Here is a 20,696-nt window from a genome sequence, read left to right as displayed (position 1 = left end):
AAGGAGGGAGAAGTCAGTTCACCTATAACATTTTGAATGAATACGATTATGAACCTAATGATACTTAGCTGCCTGTGTGTGTGAAAGCTTGGGTCAAAATTCCACTGACATGAGAAATTATTTTTCTGGATCTTAAACACTTTCAAGAGATCGGTATCTGGGATCATGCACTGAAAGGACTATATGAGATAATGAAAACGACTAGTGGCCACTTACAAGTCTGCTGATTTTCATTAATGCCAGACTTCAGGCAGTCTTGTTGAAAATGATGAGGAATGATGCAAGTAAGAACAATCTGTTCTCTTTAGAAATATCACTGTCCATCAGTCTCTGACACCCCGAACAGGAGAGAATCCCCGATGGGGAGGGGAGAGGGGTCTTCAAATTACAACTTGCAAATATCTCTTGGTGCCACAGGAAGCACAAAAGGGTCTTGTTCACAGGATGGAGAGCAGTGACCCTTCAAGTGACAAAAGAAGTAATGTGCTCAAATGAGAAATAAGGATGGGATTAGAAGTTTGTTACATAAGGTGTCCAGAAATTATGTATAGTCTTTGACCCAGCATTTTTATGTCTAGGAATGCATTCAAGGGAAAAATTAAGCTGTGGGCAAAGATTAATCAATAAGCTTATTCATCATGGACACACCCATCACTGATGATGGATGAATAAAATGTGGCAGAGGACACCCCAGGAGGAACTTGGCAATCTAGTGGAAGAGTGTGCTGAGGGTGCTACACATGGCGAACGTGGAACACGGCGGTTCCAGAACTCGACACATTGTGCGATTCCAATAGATAAACTGATGGAGACAGAAAGGAGATCCATCACCGACTGCCTGGGTCTGGGAGAGTCGGCGGGATGGCTGTACTGGTACAGGTTACTATGTAGAGTGGAAAATGTTCTAAGTGTTCTACAGTTAGATTGTGGTGATGGTTATACATCTCTAAACACACAAAACACAGCTGAATTGTATACATTAAGTGAGTGATTTGTATGGCACATAAACTGTATTTCAATAAAGCTTTAAAAGAGATTATCTACTACAGTGTGGTTTACATTAGAAAAACATTAAAAAATCATACATGACCAACAATAGGGTTGGATGAAAAATTATTCTGAGTTTTTAAGATGTTCTACTTTACAGACACTAAAAAAGGATCCAACAAACAGAATATATGTTACAATTCAAATTATATAGAACTAGAGGCCTGGTGCATGAAATTCATGCATGGGAGGGGGTCCCTCAGCCCGGCCTGCACCCTCTCACAATCCTGGACCCCTCGGACATCCCTCTTGCAATCCAGGACTGCTGCTTCCTAACCACTCACCTGCCTGCCTGCCTGATCGCCCCTAACTACTCACCTGCCTGCCTCATTGCCCCAACCACTCACCTGCCTGCCTGCCTAATCGCCCCTAACTACTCGCCTGCCTGCCTCATTGCCCCAACCACTCACCTACCTGCCTGCCTGATCACCCCGAACCAGTCTGCCTGCCTGCCTCATCGCCCCTAACAGCTCGCCTGCCTGCCTGCCTCATCACCCATAACCACTCACCTGCCTTCCTGATCACCCCTAACTGGTTGCCTGCCTGCCTGATCACCCCTAACCACCTCTGCCTCGGCCCCTGCCACGGCAGCTTCACCTGGAAGGACGTCTGGAATGACATCTGGAAGGTCGTTCAGTTGTCCAATTTAATTAGCGTACTCTTATTATTATAGACTAGAGGCCCGGTGCACAAAAATTTGTGCACTCGGGGGTGTCCCTCAGCCCAGCCTGTGCCCTCTCCCAGTCTGGGACCCCTCAGGGGATAAACACCTGATAGCTTAGGCCCGCTCCCTGGGGGATTGGGCCTAGGCTGGCAGTCAGACATCCCTCTGGCAGCCTGGGAACCCTCGGGGGATGTCCACTAACCAGCGGGAAGCAGGCCTAAGCTGCAGTTGGACATCCTTAGCGCTGCTGAGGAGGCGGGAGAGGCTCCCACCACCACCAGTGTACTGGCAGCCTTCAGCCTGGCTTGTGGCTGAGCAGAGCTCCCTCTGTGGGAGCACAATGACCACCAGGGGGCAGCTCCTGCATTGAGCATCTGCCCCAGGTGGTCAGTGTGTGTCATAGTGAACAATCATTCCCAGTTGTTCTGCTGTTAGGATCAGTTTGCATATTACCCTTTTATTATATAGGAGTGCCTGGCCAGCCTGGGTGAGAGGCTGATGGCTGTTTGCAGGCTGGCCACAGCCCCTTCAGGGTGGGGCTCCCCCCTGGGGTGCCTGGCCATCCTGGGTGAGGGGCTGAGGGCCGTTTGCAGGCTGGCCACAGCCCCTTCAGGGTGGGGGGGTCCTGCTGGGGTGCCTGGCCAGCCTGGGTGAGGGGTTGATGGCTGTTTGCAGGCTGGCCAAGCCCTCCAGCGGGGACCCTCACCCCATGAGGGTGTGGTCATTCTGGGTGAGGGGCTGATGGCTGTTTGCAGGCTGGCCACAGCCCCCAGCCACCCAAGCTCCCAGTGGAGACTGGCTGGAAGTAGGTATCTGGGATTTATTTGTCCTCTATAATTGCAACTTTGTTGCCATGAGCGGAGGCCACAGCCAGCTCAAGGCAGGCGGAAGCTTGGCTTCCTCCATCGCCCAGGCAACCAAGCCTCCTGCTTGCTCCAACTCCGTGGCTGCCGGCCACCATCTTGGTTGGGTTAATTTGCATATAGTTGCTCTGATTGGCTGGTGGGCGTGGCTTGGGGCATAGCGAAGGTATGGTCAATTAGCATCTTTGTCTTTTATTAGTGTAGATATGTATGTGTGTATATAGAAGCTTTTGGAAAAGGTCTAAAAATATGCCAACATTCTTTTTTGCTGGTTTATTTATCTTTATTGTTGTATTACAGATGTCCCCTATTGTATCCTTCCACCAGGATCCCAGCACACCCCAGACCTTCACCACACTATTGCCTGTGTCCATGGGCAATGCATACATGCATATTAACTCTTTGGTTAATTGCTTCCTGCCCCCTCTTCCCACCTCTTCCCTCTGAGACTCCTCAGTATGTGCATGCTTCCATGTCTCTGGACCTATTTGTTCATCAGTTTACTTTGTAAATTAGATTCCACATATAAGTGAGATGTGATACTTGTCTTTCTCTGACTGGCTTATTTACTTAGCATAATACTCTCCAGGTCCCTCAATGCTGTCTTAAAGGATAAGAGATCCTTCCTTTTTTACAGCTGCATAGTATCCCATGGTGTAAATGTACAGGTTTTTTTTTTATCCACTCATCTACTGATGGGCACTTGGGCTGTTTCCAGATCTTAGCTATTGTAAATTATGCTGATATGAACATAGGGGTGCATATATTCTTTCTAATTGGTGTTTCGGCATTCTTAGGATATATTCCTAGAAGTGGGATCACTGGGTCAAACAGCAGTTACATTTTTAATTTTTTGAGGAAACTCCACACTGTTTTTTACAGTGGCTGCGTCAGTCTGCATTCCCACCAGCAGTGCACGAGGGCTGTTCCCTTTTCTCCCCATCCTCGTGAGCACTTGCTTTTTGTTTATTTATTGATGGTAGCCATTCTGTCAGGTGTGAGGTGGTACCTCATTCGTGTTTTAATTTGCATCTCTCTGATGATTAGTGACTTCTAGCACTTTTTTATATTTCTATTGGCTGTCTGTATTGCCTCTCTGGAGAAGTGTCTATTCAGGCCCTTTATCCATTTTTTTAATTGTATTGTTTGTCTTCCTTTTGTTGAGTTCTTCAGATATTTTGGAAAATAACCTCTTATCCAAAGTATCATTGGCAAATATGTTCTCTCATACAGTTGGTTCCCTTTGCATTTTAAGGATGGTTTCTTTAGCTTGTAACAGCTTTTTTTTTGTTTGATGTATTTATTTTTTCCTTTGTTTCCCTTGCCCTAGGAGATGTACCTGTGAAAATCCTAGTATGTGAGATGTCTAAGATGTTGCTGCCTATATTTTCTTCTGATATTTTTACAGTTTCAAAACTTACACTTAAGTCTTTTATCCATTTTGAGTTTATTGTTGTGTTTGGTGTAAGTTGGTGGACTAGTTTCATTTCTCTACATGCACCTGTCCAATTTTCCCAACACCATTTATGGAGGAGACTGTCTTGACTCCATTGTGTGCTCTTGCCTCCATTGTCAAATATTACTTGAGCATAATGGCTTGGTTCAATTTCTGGGTTTTCTGTTCTGTTCCACTGATCTATATGCCTGTTCTTGTGCCAGTACCTTTGTCACTTCTTTTGGCCTTTGTTTTGAAGTCTATTTTGTCAGATATAAGTATTGCTATCCAAGTTATTTTTTTTTTTTGTCATCTCTATAGCATGGAAAAATTTTCCCCATCCTTTCACTCTCATCCTGTGTGAATTGTTTGTTCTGAGGTGGGTCTCTTGTAGACAGCATATATATGGATCATGTTTTCTTAATCAGTTACCCTATATTTTTTGATTGGAGAAGTTAATCCATTTAAGTCTGTTATTATTGATAGGTACTGATTTATTGCCATTTTAATTCTTTATGGCTATATTCCTCTCTCTATTTCCTCTTCTTCATATAGCAGTACCTTTAACATTCCTTGCTTGCAGGTTTGGTGGTGACAAACTCCTTTAGCCTTTTTTGTTTAAAAGCTCCTTATTTCACCTTCAATTCTGAATGATATAGAATAGCCTTGCTGAATAGAATAGTCTTGGTTTTAGACCCTTGTTTTCATTACTTTAAATACTTCATGCCATTCCCTGCTGCCCTGTAATGTTTCTGTTGAGAAATTAGCTGACAGTCTTATGGGATCTTCCTAATAGATAACTGTCTTTCTCTTGCTGCCCTTAAGAGTCTCTCTTTTTATTTAATCTTTGCCATTTTAATTATGATGTGTCTTGGAGCAGGTCTCCTTGGGTTCATCTTGATTGGGACCCTCTGTGCTTACAGAACTAGTGTGGCTTTTTCTTTCAACAGCTTAGGGAAGTCTATCATTATTTATTCAAACATGTTCTTTATTCTCTGCTCACTTTCTTTTCCCTCTGGGACCCCTATGATGCAGACCCCTTTCTGTTTCATGCTGTCCCAAAGGTCCCTTAAGCTTTTCAAGAATTTTTTCGTTAGTTGCTCTGATTATGTTTTTCCCTTGTCTTCTAATTCAATTATTCAGTCCTCTGCTTCATGGAGCCTGCTTTCAATTTCTTCCAGCATATTCGTGATATGAGATATAGCATTCTTCATTTCTGGCTGGCTATTATTCACAGTTTCTGTCTTTTTCATGTTTAAGTGGTTCCCACTAAATTCCTTATTGTTCCCACTAAGTTACCTGTAGTTACCACTAAGTTCCCTGCAGTTACCATTAAGTTCCTTGTAGTTTTCTCAGTTAATTGAGCATCTTTATAACCATTACTCTGAACTCTACATCTGTTAACTTGCTTACCTCCATTTCACTTAGGTCTCTTTCTGGGAATTACTTCTTTTCTTTAATTTGGGCGTTGTTTCTTTGTCTCCCCATTTTAGTTGTCTCTTTGTGTTTGTTTCTATGTATTAGATAGAACTGCTATGACTCCCTGTCTTCATGGGGTGGCTTTTGTAGTAAGTGCCCTGGGGGACCCAGTGGTGCCATCTCCTTGTACTACTGAGCTGGATGCTGGAGGAGTGACCTCTTTTGTGGGTTACTTTGGTTCTCCTGTTGTAACTGGGTCTTGACTGCTGTTTTCCCATTCATGGGGGAGCTCAGGTTGGCTAACTGTAAGACTCAGTCACAACTATATTGTGTGAGCTGTTGTATAGGTACTGACAGGGTAAAACAAAACAAAACCAAACAAATAGGAAACAAATAAAAACACACAAAAAATCCCGAGGACAACAGCAAAAACAACCACAAAAGATAAGAGAATTAGGAACAAGAAGAGAAACAATTGTAATAAACAAAAAAGGGAGAAAAAGATATATCACTAATCCTATATAATAAAAAGCTAATATGCAAATGGTCATCACACCCTTGCACCCTCGCACCCTCGCACCAGGGCTAGGGGACCTGAGGCCGCCCCCCAGCCCCCGCCCCGGTGCCGGGGGACCTGAGGGTGGACTGGGGGACCTGAGGCTGTGGCCCCTGCCCGGCGGGGCTTGACAGGGGACCTGAGGCTGTGGCCCCTGCCCGGCAGGGCTGGACAGGGGACCTGAGGCTGCGGCCCCTGCCCGGCGGGCCTTGACAGGTGACCTGAGGCCCCGCTTTCCGCCCGGTGCTGGGCCGGGGGACCTGAGGCTGCGGCCCCTACCCTGTGGGGCTTAACAGGGGTGGGGCTGGCCGGGGCTGGGTCTTGCACGATTTTGAGGTGCATGCAGTTGGGCAGGGACTTGACTCTGGGTCCCATGGCACGCCCCAGACTCTGACAGAGGGAGATTTTCATATACATTTTACTAATTTTCTTTCATCTCTGACACTTCTATTATAGAGAAAGGACAAATAGCAATATTAAAATATTTCCTCTAATTCCCTTTTAATGTGCATGAATTTCATTCACTGGGTTACTAGTATTAAAATAAAACGAATACTGGAAGAGAAAAGGGGACAGAAAAATATTCTGAAAGTAAAGAAGGGAGAGCAAAAATTAATAGTTGAGTAGGAAAAGGAAAACAGTAAAAATTCAAGAAGATAGAAAAAAGTTATGCAAAGGTAAAAAGAACAGTGAGAAAGGTAAAGTGAAAGAAAGAATGGAAAAGAAATAAGGAAAAAAAGAGTAAGAAAAGAAAGGATGCCAATAACTGATATGAAAGAAACAAGAGAGAAAAGAGAAAAATCTTAACACTAATAATAATACCAAAGCCATAAAAAAGGAAAAGAAAATGTAGAAAAAATCCAAACAAAACCAGCCAGGTGAAGTCTGTCTAGGCCAGTGGTCAGCAAACTGCGGCTCGGTAAACTGCGGCTTGTGAGCCACATGCGGCTCTTCAGCCCCTTGAGTGTGGCTCTTCCACAAAATACCGACTTCTGTGCATGGGCCACGAAGTTTCAATCGCACTGTGCATAAGTGTCCGTGCGTGGTATTTTGTGGAAGAGCCACACTGAAGGGGCCAAAAACCTGCATGTGGCTCGCGAAGCCGTGGTTTGCCGACCATGGGTCTAGGCAGATCATGCTCCTTTAGTTCCCTCAGATGGTGTTTTGGATGCTGATTTCAGGCTCCTGGAGGTACTTTTGTCAACCAGTGTCAGGAACTGTGCAAGTTTGGCTCTGAGCATCCTGCTGAAGCTGTGGTTGGTCTGAGGCTCTGAGGACCGCCTCCACCTGTCAGCTACTCTGCCTCCCCCTGAGCCCAGGAGCCCATCAGAGGAGGCTTTGCCTGGCCTTCCTCCGAAGCCTTCTGAGAGGCTCTTTAGGGCGGACCCAGGCTAGCCTAGCTGAGTTAGTGGGCCCCCTGCTTAGAGATTATGCCACTGGGCCTTCAATGAAGGGAAATTAGTGTCTGTTTCAAAGCCACACTCCTCAGTCTCTAGCAGAGACTCCCACTCTAGTTCCCCAAGGTGTCCTGGTGCATGGAAATCAGGAGCTTCTATCAGCTGTGAAGGGGGAGCATCAGTCAGGTTCCTAAAGCAGTGGGGCACATGGCCCCACCCCCAAACCAGTCACTGAGGCTCCCCGAGACTGTTCAAATCTGTAGCCTTGGCCTCTGCTGCTGCCTCCTCTGCAAGGGCTGAGGTGCAGAGCATGGCCAGCAGAGCTCCTGAGGGGGGGAGGACCTGTGTCCCTTAGGGCAGTGGTCGTCAAACTGTGACTCGCGAGCCACATGCGGCTCTTAGGCCCCTTCAGTGTGGCTCTTCCACAAAATACTGACTTCTGCGCATGGGCTATGAAGTTTCAATCGCACTGTACGTGTGCGCCCGCACGTGGTATTTTGTGGAAGAGCCACACTGAAGGGGCCAAAGAGCCGCATGTGGCTCACGAGCCGCAGTTTGCCGACCACGGCCCTAGGGCAAGGATCTGCCTGTTCCTTAGCTGTGGCTTCTGGGTGGGACCTGTGCCTCCCAGGAAAAATGGCCACTTTGGCATGGGGGGTGGGCCCACTGCAGGTGGCGCTTTCCACCTCTCCCCCAATGCTTTCACCCCAGCCTCTCCTCAGGCATCACCAGTCCGCTCTCCTCCCTCCACCAAAGGCCCGGCTGAGTGGCTGCAGATGAAAATCCTGTGGTCTGAGTTTAAAACAAAACAAAACAAAAAACAGAACGCTGTGGCTTTATCTCTGATGGGCTCCCAGGAGGCCAGAATCCCTGCCGCCTCCCACAGCTGGGTGTTACCTGGGCTTCTGTTCTACGCTTTGGTGCTCGGGCCTAGGGGGCCCAGCCTGGGGTCTGGGTCTCTATCCTCTCAGAAAAAAATAAACGCCCCCTCGCAGGCATGATCCTCCTTACCCCGGCCTGCCGCCCGTGGAAGCTGGGTCAGCCCCTCGTGCAACGTCGCCCTTCCTGCCCGTCTCCAGGTGGCTCTGCCCCTCTGACACGTCTCCTCAGCTGGGCCTCAGTTGGTGCGTGGGGTGAATGCTCCCCTATTTAGTTTTATTTCCAGTCGGGCCCTGGGAGGAGGTGGGAGAAAGGTCTGCCTACTCCACCCCCATCTTCTCCTCTCGCCAACTTGTATTTTTTTACAGTGATCACATATGATCCTGTGGGATAATGACATTTCTCTCTTTGCTGACTTAATACAATGACCATTACTTTTGTGATGTTTTCCTGAGTACCGCTGGTGTGCCAGACAGGACGGGGCTAAGTGTCTGACAGCCCCAGGAGGGGTCACCATTAGCTGTGTCATTCCACAGATGAGGTGTCAGTCTGGGGGGGTGAGGGGGTCACTCAGGGGAGCACAGTCCGCTGGCACCAAGCACTAAGTCCGCCCTGGGCTCTCCAAAGTGGGAGCTGTGCGAAGTGGGGATGGGAAAACATGAAACTGCAGTTTGTATGTGTTTATCTCACTCGTAGAGAACGTGTGTTTAGGGTGGGTTTTATGCTGCAGTAACCCATTTACTGACTTTATATCGTCTTGATCTACCCTGTGGAGACGCTGAGGTACAGAATCCCTGCTTACCTACAGTGCCATCTGTGCACAATGCATTAGTGTAATAATACAATGTGCTCCCTGCAATTTATAAATCCACGTGCAAATTGTGGTTTGCCTGAAATGTTTTTACTGGTAAGACAGATACGGAACCAAAACGTAACTGTGTCTCAGGCACACACAGCACTGCCTCCCAAATAACGAGACGCACCCAGCAGCTCTCCTGCAGCCTCTGGTGTAGCGCCCCGTCTCCAGACGCGGGCCAGCAGCTCGCCAGGCCCCCAGTTCCGCTCCGCATAGCGTTTTACACACCACTGTCCCCACCTTGTTCTGTGCTTGATCTCCAAACCAGATATTTTTGCTGTAATTTTTCCCAAATCTCTTCCCCAAAGGTGAGCTGCCATTTTAGGAAACCAGACAAGACACCAATGTGGGGATTTAAATCCATCTTCAAACCCATCTCCTCCCATGCAGGGGTCATGTCTCTGAAGCTCTCACTCCACCCCGAGTCTGCATGGAAACGTGCTTCAACCCCGGATCCAGCCGAATGGGTGCAGGCCAGGCCTCCTGTCCATACTGGCTCCTGCGGCCCATCCTGCCCCGGACGCCTGGAACCCCTGCTGCCCACGTACCGCGTTCACTCTCAGCTCCCTCACCTTCCCTCCTCACCTGTGCTGGTTTATGGACGTGGCGGTTATTTTAAAAGATTATAAATCAGTAAAAAGAGAAAAGAAAGAGGAGGGAACTGTGTGCGTGTGTGGAAAGACGGTGCTGATCCTGTGACCTGGAGTGAAGACGGCGTCCCCCCATCCCTTCTTACACTGCTGGGTCTCCACTTGCCCTCCTGATCCCCCTCTTCCCTCTCTCCCCTGCAGACGGGCAGGTGATGCGGACAGGAATCCTCCGGATTCTGGCGGCACCTCGGACAGTCACTGCTTCCTCCAGGCCTCCAGCCCCTGCTGTGGCTCTGCCTCACCTGACTCTGTGGCCTTTGTCTCCTTTAGACCTTAGGCAGCAACAGCTTCCCCTGCTTCCAGCCTCCGGGCGGCTGCCCTGCCCTGTGAGCCTTCCGCCCGCCCAGATCTCAGGAGCAGTTCCTTCTTTTACTCTCTTTATTTGAACCATCGGAGGCGAGCCTTGTCTTCTGCCAGGATCCTGAGCGACTGACACTCCTCTGTGCCAAGCAAGACACGTGACAAGTTTCACGAGGAGGCTGGCCTCCTCGGTGTCAGAGTCCCGAGTTCCATCCGAGTAAGAACACACCCTAGGAACTCTCCATGCATCTGCAACTGGAAACAAGCATTGCCAAGCACAGCTGGTTATAAAATCTATTTTCATAAGCCCTGACGTGAACTCTGCCAGGAGCACGTGTCACTTTGACCACATGCCTGACCTTACTCTCTTGTCTGAAGCCAACTCTGGAGCAGTTGGGGACAGCCTGCCCCACCCAGCTCTCCATCCAAACCACAGTGGGGACGCAGCTCCACCGGACCACTGAGCTCCGGGCGCCGAAGGGCCAGGTTGTCATCTTCTGGCCTCTGGGGACCATCAGCCGCCCTTGGCCGCAGTGCAGATTCTATTCTAGACCCCCGTCTGTCGTCACACGCTGGCAGGCATGCACACAGGGTCTTCCCGCTAAGCCATGACTCCGGATCCAGGAAGCAGAGGCAGGCAAAAGCCAGCAACAAGAAGGCCAGTGAGGCCGATGTTCTTGGCCTCCTGTCCTCTTTAGATCTGAGGAGCTGGGGACCAAGTCAGACAGGGTGCCTGGCAGGGCCAGTGCCCCACAGCTGGTACTAACCTCACAGGAGACCGGGAACAGACACCCCAGGCAGGCAACCCAAGTCAAATGCAGCCTATAAATACTGGTCTCCTCCCTCTCCCTGTAGATAGAATAAGATAACACTTCAAAAGGAAGAACTCCTTTGCCCAGAACAGGCAATCAGGTACTTGCCTTTCAAGAGGCTGCTGGAGTGCTGAGGAGACACAGCTGACTCCTCAGTAAAGCTTCATGATTTAATTGCTTCGGTCAGAAACTTAGCAGTTACTCTTGTTTCTGCTTTTTGTTTATCTCTGACATCTAGTCCACCAGCAAACACTGTCAGCCGTGTCCGGCAGACATCGCACATTTGCCCACTTTTCCGTATGCCTGTTCCGACAGCTGCGGTCCAAACCCTGGCCTTTCTCCTCACTTGACCTTCCTCTTACGCTCTGGTGTACCTACCTTGTCCATTTCCGCCAAGGAACTAGAAAGATCTGAAATCCTACTCAGGTCACATGACTATGTGCTTAGCCCACCAATGGCTTCCCAGTGTACTTAGAATAAAATCTAAGCTCCTTACTGTGGCCTGGAAGAGTCTCTTGACCCCCAGTCATATTCCTCCTTCCTGGGTTCATGAAATGCATGGCATTCCAGCCACATGGCTTTCTTTTTTTCTGTTATAAAATCTGAAATGAATAAAACTAAAAAAAAAAAAAAAGACCATACCCTTTTATGTAATGATGTTTACTTTGAATTTATATTAGTTCACACAAACACTCCATCCATGCTTTTATTCCGGCCCTCCGGTCCAGTTTCAGAACCCATTGTGGCCCTCGAGTCAAAAAGTTTGCCCACCCCTGGGGTAGACAGTGGGTGGGGCTGCAAGCTCATTACTGGAAGAGGAGCGAATAACCAAATAACCTCATCTACCATAACAAATGAAGATTTAAGTTTCTGGGGTCAGACGCAATCAACATACCTCACCTGTTACTTGAAAGTAGACAAAAACAACAGAAAACTCAACCCAGACTGACCTAAGCACAAAGGGGGACTTGATTGGCTGTGTTAATGAAGCTATAGGTATGACTTAGCCCAGACACTCCAATACTGTCATCAGGACCCAATCCACCTCTCTCTCTCTCCCTCTCTCTCTCTTTTATGCTGGCTTTATTGTTAAGTAGGACAGCTTCCCACAGCGCATGACTTATATAGCCTTACACCTCTAAACCAACAACAACAAAATACCTCTCTTTTGATAGATTCTGAGGAAGTTCCAAAGTTGCCCTAACTGGATCAGTTTTGGTATCCAACCCATCTCTAAATCAATCACTATAACCAGAGAGTGCATTGTTGTAATTGCCATGCCCTGGGTCACTCCAGAGCGGGAAGTAGGCCTTTCTGAAGCCCATGCACAGAAAATACAGAGTTCTTTTCACTAAAATTACTGAAATAAAAAAAAACCTCTGAAGAATTTCAATATAAACAGATTTCAAAGCATTCATAGTAACTTGCAAAGCCAAACAGATTTGAGAGTCTGGCATTTTTACAATATTTACTAAAGCTACCATCTGTAACAATTTTTTCTCTTACATTACAAATCTCACTGTCTTCCTTACAAATAATAACTAATAAAATAATGTGAAATATTAACTTATCATCTACTGACTAAAACAGAGAAAACACCAAATAAAATAAAATTTGAGTTGAAACATAACCTCATTTACTTACTAAGGTCAGACCGAAATATCCAGGATGCAAACTAAACAGCCCATTCACACCCATAAGACCACTGCATACTAATTTGGGTGATTTTGGCTATGGAAACCTGTGCTGTGAATTAATGGGAAATTTTATGTAAAACGATGGCCCATTTCAATCTGGAGAGGCAGAATAAAATACACGGTGTGTCTATTTCATAAGCTAAGTAATTACAATTCCTTGTATTACTTAAGGCAATGCTAGCTGCTGTCACAAACAGACCCCAAACTTCCAAGGTTTAACAAAAGAGAAGCGTCTTTCTCACTCAGAGACCTCTCCACCGTGGGTGTTCCAGGTGGACAGGCAGCTTTCCTCCATGCGGGGACTCAGGCTCTCGGGCCTCATCTGCCTCTCAGCTTTATAGGGCTCCATTCTCTAGGGCAGGGCTCTTAATCTCGACACCATTTGGACCAGATGACTCTTCGTTGCACATTGTAGGATGTCTAGCAACATCCCTGGCCTTTACTTGCTAGATTCCGGTAGCTCCTCGACCCAAGTTGTGACAACCAAAACTGTCCTCAGACTTTGCTAAATTCCCACTGGGAAGGCAAGGTGCCCCCGGGTTAAGAGCCACTGGTCTAGTCTCAGGCATTAGTTTTGTTAAGATTACCAGGTGGTTCCAATGTGCTCATCATTAACTATGTCTTGGAGGTCCTGGCTCCGAGAATCACACATCATCCCCACTCGCCTGGTATGGGCAAGGACTAGTCATGTGTATGCCCCCCCCCCGCCCCCCACACACACACACACTCCCATTCAGGGGACAGAGTGCTGGGCAATACAGCCCTGCCTGGGCAGCCACTTCCCAGCAACTGCAGTGGACAGAGGCGTCTCTGCCTCATCTCTCAACTGTCCCCTTTTGATGGGAGATCCCACCCTCTACAGAGCGGTACGTCCACCACAGGCTGATCTATTAGGAGCCCTCCCTAGAGATGTTGTCTGTAACCACACTGGCAAGTGAAGCATTCTCTACCCTCTACTATCGGAGCTGAAGCCTTATGAGCCAGAGCTGCCCGTGGCCAATAACAGACTACTTTCCTTTCCTTTTCTTATCCACCTCTGACAGCGCATTTTGTCACCAAGCTTTCCAGATATTTAGTTTAAAACTTTTTTCAATTTTTATTGATTATATATATATATATATATATATATAGAGAGAGAGAGAGAGAGAGAGAGAGAGAGAGAGAGACATTAATTTGTTGTTCCACTTACTGATGAATGCATTGGTTGATTCCTGTATGCGGCCCTGACTGGGGAGCGAACCTGCAACCTTAGAGTATGAGGATGGCACTCTAAGCAACTGAGCTACCTGGCCAGGCCATAACAGGGTACTTTCTATGTATCAGGCACTATCCTAAGTGTTTTACGTTTATTAACACATTTTATCCTGCAAGAACCTATAATATAGGTGTTATTAATGATGCCCATTCTATAGGTGAGGACTTTGTCTAAAGTCAGGGGGCACAGGTAAAGTCACACCCGGGTTGTGGGACTACCCACGTTCATCTCTTGACCATTAGGTGCACTGTCCTCTATAGTGAAGCCCACCTCCAACAGGTAAGAGGGAAGCCACCATGGGGAGCAGCGTAGGCAGAGGGGGCATACCCCAAGGCCAGCTCCACTCCTGCCTGCCGGTGGTTTATGCGAGCCAATCGTCTTCTTTCTCCCCGAAGTTGGCTTGAATGGTCTTTCTGTTACTTACAACCAAAGAGTCCTGAAGCTAAATCACATGTCAGCATTGGCCCACCTGTGTTCTGTTCTGGAAATTAAACAGTCTAAGATGATACTCATTCAGGACAAAAAGTAGGATGGGGAGCTCTTCCTGCAGCCAAGCGTGCAGACCTTAGCGCCTCAGTCACGGGCACTAATGTGTTATCAGTGGGGATGGACCTCATTAGGGAGCTGGACGCCAGCCAACACTAATGCTGGTGTGGTCCTGACCTGGGCTTCAGGAATTGCTCTGCCTGATGCTGCGGCTAAGGCTCCACCTTGCAACCACCTTAGACGCCTAAATGTTTCCTGAGTGCCTTGTGCCCTGTTGGGGTTTTCTCTCCTGTTCTTCTTACCGTGTGTGAGCTGAGCCTTCAGCTACTACGGAGTTAGTTCTATCAGCAGCTGGCTTACTTGAGGCAGACTGCAGACTGTTATCTGGGTACACCGACCCTTCCTGAATTTCTTATTTTTATCCATCATAAAACATTCCCGATGCCAAGAGCTTGCTCAGATGACCCGCCATGCCTTAGGAGTACCCATAAAACACTGCTCTCTCTTTCTGCCTCCCTTATCTTCCAGGCAGAGCGGGGACTAGTGCCCACACATCTCCCCAGCCTAGTGACCACACCTATTTCAAAACCTCGGCCCCGACCCCCGAATGTAAACCACCTCGCTATGGTTATCCATCTGCGGTGAACCACGGTCCCCAGCAACTCCCTTCAGCAAATGCTCTCACGTCACAACTGTTGTACAAAGTGCTGGGAGCACCAAGATGAGTAAGATCCGCCGCATGGTGACAGGACATATCACACTTTCTGCTTCATGCCCTCAACAACTTGAGGACCAATGATACGCCTTTCCCAGGCTTGTGCTGGCAATTACAAGCAGGAGACGGTAAACACAGCCCCGGCCTCCATGAAGCTTAGAGCTTAGAGAGAGAGAAATGGATTATAAATAAGGAAACAAGTACACAAGGAAACTAATGACAGAGGCTGTGACAAAGGCTCAGAAAGGAAATAAAGACAACAGTGGCGTAGGGAGAAAAGGGGGGACTACTTGAAGACAATGGTCAAACTTCTCTTGATACATTTCCTTATGTTGTACAAACCTTCCTTTCCACTCCCTAGAAGTTTTCAAATGGCAACCGGTCCTGGTCTAAATGCAGCTTTCAGTGCATTTTGTTTGGCCAACATGGTATCTTTTCAAAAGTAATTTAAGTGGGACACCTTTGTCCAGTTTGCCCCAGGCCCCACCTCTCCCTAATGTTCTACTCAGCCTACACGTCTGCAACCTGTTTTATTGGCCCTTACCCGCATTTTGAGTCTGTGCCTCTTTACTTAACCTTTAAAATACTTGAGACAGCCCGGACAGTGTGGTTTGGGTTGTGGGCTTGATCCCCGGGGGTGGGGGTGGGGGGCTGCAGGAAGCAGCTCATTTGTTTTTATCTCTCACCATTGATGTCTCTCTCTCTCTCTCTCTCCCCCCCCTCCCTTCCTCCCTCCCTCTCATTTCCTCTCTCTGAAGTCAAGTTATATTTTTTAAAAATACTTGAGACAGTATATTGAGACCCCACCCATAATTTGATAAATTTGCAAGTTTATTTCGCCAATATTACTCCTCTTGCAAATGTTAAACTAGAAATTAAGCTAAAAATTATGTGTATGAACGTGAGTTTGTGCTCTTGAGTGTGTATAAAATAAAGCACACTGCTGGCTGCTTGCAAGCAGCAGAACTGAAGCCTGCCAACACTTCAAGTAATGGCCCTTCCCTCAGAAAGACGTCAGCCAGTCACTTAAGCATCCTGATGGGGATCTGAGACTGAAGGGGGGGAGGTGGCTCTGAGGAAACATTTCTCATCTTTGACGCACTCATGCATAATACGCAGAATTCACGTCCCACTCGGAAGAGCACGGGCACTAAAGTGGATCTGCGATACTTACTGGCCATGACGTGGTGAATGTCTACTTAGGAAGCTTGCAAGGAACGAAGCAGACACACAAGAACTTGCAGACATGCCAGAGGGCAGGCCACCCAGCATCAGCGTTTGCTCAAAGTCCTGAGTGCCTAACTGGGCGTGCAGAGTCACTGCAGGCTAGTCCTCACTTCATAAAACCCTGAAATTACGCGGCAGGAAAACCAGGGCCACCTAAGGGCTGACCATGCATTCATTCCCTGGGCAAGGCCCCTGCATCCCTTCAAATATGTATGTTGCTGTGGGTTTTATCTCATGTTTTATTTTGGGAAAATTTACAAAAAGCCTAGCATAATACATAAAATACAGTCAGAGGATGTAAAATAAAGAACTTCTTTGCTCTCAAATCAGAGACTGGCCAGATTAGGACACCGGTTTCCTCCTTTGCAAAGAGTGGGAAACTTTTGCCTACTTCCAGGGGTGGCTGTGGGATTAAAGAATACAATCCCCATAAAGCACGTAGTGCACTGATTATAATAATAGCTATTTTTAAAAAGTTTCTAATTTCTCAATCACGGGTGACATACATTTTATATTAGTTCCAGGTGTACGGCACAGTAGCTAGACATGTACATAATTTAAAAGTGATCAGCCTGCCGAAACTGGTTTGGCTCAGTGGATAGAGCGTCGGCCTGCGGACTGAAAGGTCCCAGGTTCGATTCCGGTCAAGGGCATGTACCTGGGTTGCGGGCATATCCCCAGTAGGAGATGTACAGGAGGCAGCTGATCGATGTTTCTCTCTCATCGATGTTTCTAACTCTCTATCTCTCTCCCTTCCTCTCTGTAAAAAATCAATAAAATATATTTAAAAAAATAAAATAAATAAAAGTGATCAGCATGATAAACTAGGATCACCTGACACGACAGTTACTAAAATAGAACTGACTAGATCCCCATGCTGTACCTTACACATCCCCAAAACTGTTTTTATAACTGGAATTCGTACTTCTTAATCCCTTCGCCTTCTTCGCCCAGACCCTCAACCCCTCCCATCTAGCAACTCTAAGTTTGTCCTCTGCATCTATGAGTTTGTTTCTGTTTTGTTTATTCAGTTACTTTGTCTTTTAGATTCCACATATAAGTGAAATCATATGGTATTTGTTTTTCTCTGTTTGACTTATTTCACCTAAAATAAACCCTCTAAGTCCATCCATGTTGTCCCAAATGGCAAGATTTCATTCTTTTTTTTTTTAAATATATTTTATTGATTTTTTATAGAGAGGAAGGGAGAGAGATAGAGAGTTAGAAACATCGATGAGAGAGAAACATCGATCAGCCGCCTCCTGCACATCTCCTACTGGGGATGTGCCCGCAACCAAGGTACATGCCCTTGACTGGAATCGAACCTGGGACCTTTCAGTCCGCAGGCCAATGCTCTATCCACTGAGCCAAACCGGTTTCGGCTTCATTCTTTTTTATGGCTGAGTAATATTCCATTATCTATATGTACCACATCTTTATCCATTCATCTAACAATGGATATTTAGGCTGCTTGATTTCTTGGCTATTGCAAGTAATGCTGAAATGAACATAGGATGTATATGTCTTCTCAAATCAGTGTTTTAGGGTTTCTTCAGATAAATAACCAGAAATGAAATTGTTGGGTCCTCTTTGTCTCTTTTATAGCCTTTGTTTTAAAGTCTATTTTGTCTGGTGTAAGTATTGCTACTCCAGATTTTTTTTCATTTCCATTTTTATGAAATACTAGTTGCCCTGCACACGAATCTGCGCCAGTAGCTCGCTGCTGCCCTCCAGTAGCTCTCCGCCTGCTGCCCTGCCCTCCTGTAGCTCCCTCCGCACCCCACCTCATAGCTTGCTGCCCTGCTCCCTCCTGTAGCTCTCCACCGCCCGCTTATAGCTCGCTGCCCCACCCTCCTGCTGATTTGTGATCCAGTTATTACACGGTCGGTCGTTACGTAACGACCATTGCATATTACATCTTTATTATATAGGATATTTTCCATCCCTTTACTTTAAGTCTGTGTTGGTCTTTCAATAGAAGAGCATCTCTTGTAGGCAGCATATGTAAAGTCTGGCTTTCTTTTTTTAAACTATATTTTTATTGATTTCAGAGAGGAAGAGAGAGTCAGAAACATCAGCGATGAGAGAGAATCACTGATCGGCTGCCTCCTGCACGTACCACACTGAGGATCGAGCCTGCAGCTTGGACATGTGCCCTGATCAAGAAGTGAACCATGACCTCCTTCCTGGTTCAAAGGTAGATGCTCAACCACCGAGCCACGCCAACTGGGCAAGGCTGCCTTTCTTATCCAGCGAGCCACCCTAGGCCTTTTTATTGAGGAGATCCAAGATTACAGGTGAGTAGATGGAAGTTGCACTCACTTCCTCCCAGAACCAAGCAAGATTTACAACTAAAATACAGAACAGTGACCTGAATAACCACCTGAAGACTAGCGGAATAGAAGTCTTATAACCAAGAATTTACAGAAGCCACACGAGACTGGCAAGAAGGGCAGAGACACAGAAAGGTCTGGCTCTGCTCTCATGGGCACTGGCTGAGGATCTGGGGAAATATCCTCAGGGTTCCCCTTGAGGAGTGATGGGGGCTCCCCAGACCAGAGCGCCAGCGCCAGGAAGAGATGCCGCATCACATCTGGCTGTAAAAACCAGCAAGGATTCTGTCCACCAGGGAGAGATGAGAGTCTGCCAGAGAAAAAAGCACCCGCTAAAAGTCTCATTTGCAGCCACTCACCCTGGGCTCTGGCGGAGGGAGGAAGGAGCAGGCTAGAGTAATATGAGGAGAAACTGGGTTTGCAACTCTGGGGAGAGAGCTGAAGGGACTGCCACCAGGGTCCCTGTGCTGAGTCCCTCTCCCATATCCCAGAGGACATCTTTCTTCAATGGAGCATTCCCCTTATTATGAAATAGCCCCCCCTTTGGATGCCCCGTTTCCCCCCCTACCCCTCGATCCCCATGAAGATCATACCCTGGGGAGGAGGCAGGTGCCTGGGCCCTGGGTGCAGAGGTCCAAGCAGATCCAGGGGTCAGTGACTGAGTTTTGTGGCTCCAGGGTGGAGGCCACTCCCCCTACTTTTCCTGTGAGCCTGACCAGTGCCTCAACATCAAGGGAGTCCACTAGCCACACCCTCCCAACTCCTGGCAGCCCCACCCTGACAAGCTCGGGCTCTCTGAAAGGTGGGGGCAGAATCGGGGACAGACTGAGTTGTGTGGCTCTAGGACTAGGGCCGTGTTTCCCTTGCACACCCCACTGGTGCTGAACCTCCCTTCATATGGCCAGATATTGGTCTATTGGGCCTGGTAAGCTCTGCTGGTCTCACCCTGACAACTTCCCTGAGACACTGCCTTACTACAAAGGTTCACGATCACCAATATGCTGTATGCCTGAGAGTAATGCAAAATGCTGCTGAATGAAAGTGTAATTGAAAAATTTAACAAGTAATTATAGATAGGTAGGTAGCTATTGCTATTTTATTATTCACAGTCTTTATTTTTTTCTTCTTAAAGAAGTCCCTTCAACTGCTGCATGTGGTGTGGGACGAGCCGTCTGGATCTCCGCCCCTCCTGCCAGCCTCAGCCTGGCTGACTGTGCTGTACCTCCCTCGTGGTAGGCCTTCTGTTCAGGTGGACATCAGGTGGTTCTCCATGATGCTTGTCCTGTCGTTTAGCTGTAATTTGGATGTGGTTGTGGAAGGAGGTGACACAGCATTTGCTCCTTCGCCATCTTGACTGCAAGTGTTAATAATAGCTATTTTGTTATTAGATTAGAATTCTTAAAAATTATACAGACGATAATATCATAGCACAAACTGATAGTGTCAGAAGCCATGGCCAAATGATGACCAGAAATGAAGTCAGTCCAGAAGTCTCAGTATAAGCTGTTCAGGAGTTTCTCTCCTGGTGGTGTTTTTAATAGATGTTTTATTTTATCTCTTGATAGTGAACTGCTTTAATATTGCTTTTATTATCTGATAAAACAATAAAGCAATTTCCATTTGGCGTAAAGAAATTTTAATAAAGTTTAGCTGTATCTGAACTTACAAATCAAGGGTAAAACTGGACTCTAAACACTTGACTCTCTGCACTGTCCGAGGAAAGAGCCCAGCCCGGAGTGCCTCTGGCAGCCACTGATCCAGACTTACAGCTGGAGGGCGCGGTGATCACACACAGGCCAGAGGAAAGCAGAAGTGCTGACACCCAGGGCAGGCAGGCTCACATGCAGTAATGGCACTTGCAGCCATAACCTCCTCCCCCCACATGACACTCTAAGCAAAGCAGTTTTGAGACCACCCACATTTACCTATTGACGAGCTACCCACACAGGGTAAGTCAAGAACCTTCATGTAGTTCTGTCACAGTGCCCAGACTTCATGCCTGCCCTTTCCTGACACTTCCCCTCGGCCTCACTTCAAAGCAGTGGACATGGGAGAATCATGTACATTTTTATAGTCAACCAATAAATCTGGCCATGTTTTCCCCC

Source organism: Myotis nattereri (assembly GCF_964212035.1).
Source record: "Myotis nattereri genome assembly, chromosome: 14".
In the NCBI taxonomy this organism is placed as follows: domain Eukaryota; kingdom Metazoa; phylum Chordata; class Mammalia; order Chiroptera; family Vespertilionidae; genus Myotis; species Myotis nattereri.
This window is presented reverse-complemented; position numbering follows the sequence as displayed.